Source organism: Gavialis gangeticus, unplaced genomic scaffold (genome assembly GCF_001723915.1).
Source record: "Gavialis gangeticus isolate Ggan-Ray unplaced genomic scaffold, GavGan_comp1, whole genome shotgun sequence".
Classification (NCBI taxonomy): Eukaryota; Metazoa; Chordata; order Crocodylia; family Gavialidae; genus Gavialis; species Gavialis gangeticus.
In genome coordinates, this window is record NW_017728994.1 from 29812630 (window position 1) to 29812899 (window position 270).

At 58.5% G+C, this 270-nt stretch overlaps 1 long non-coding RNA gene across 4 annotated transcripts in view; it reads left to right on the forward strand.

Annotated features, from left to right (window-relative positions):
• The window catches only part of LOC109287421, a 39081-nt gene that overhangs the window by 5103 nt on the left and 33708 nt on the right, over nucleotides 1–270 (forward strand). The gene's annotated exons all lie outside the window — the stretch shown is intronic.

The following is a 270-nucleotide window of genomic DNA, read 5'->3' on the forward strand; positions in this document are numbered from 1 at the left end:
CCCCCGCTGACTTTCGAGATCTAGGCGCAACCACCCAAAACTAAACGGTTTAGATAACAACACACGCACACCGCAGCACCGCCACCACCACCACCAAAATAGCCAGCCACAGAGGAAGACACGCCGCTCTACTGAGCCGGGACAGGCTAAAAGGAGGGGAAAATAAATAACAATCAAAGCAAATGCAGCGGGGCTGCTTGGAAAAGTGGAGAGGGACTCACCTGCTCCACCGCGCCTGGGCTGAGCAGGCGGGGAGCGGGCTGGGGGGGG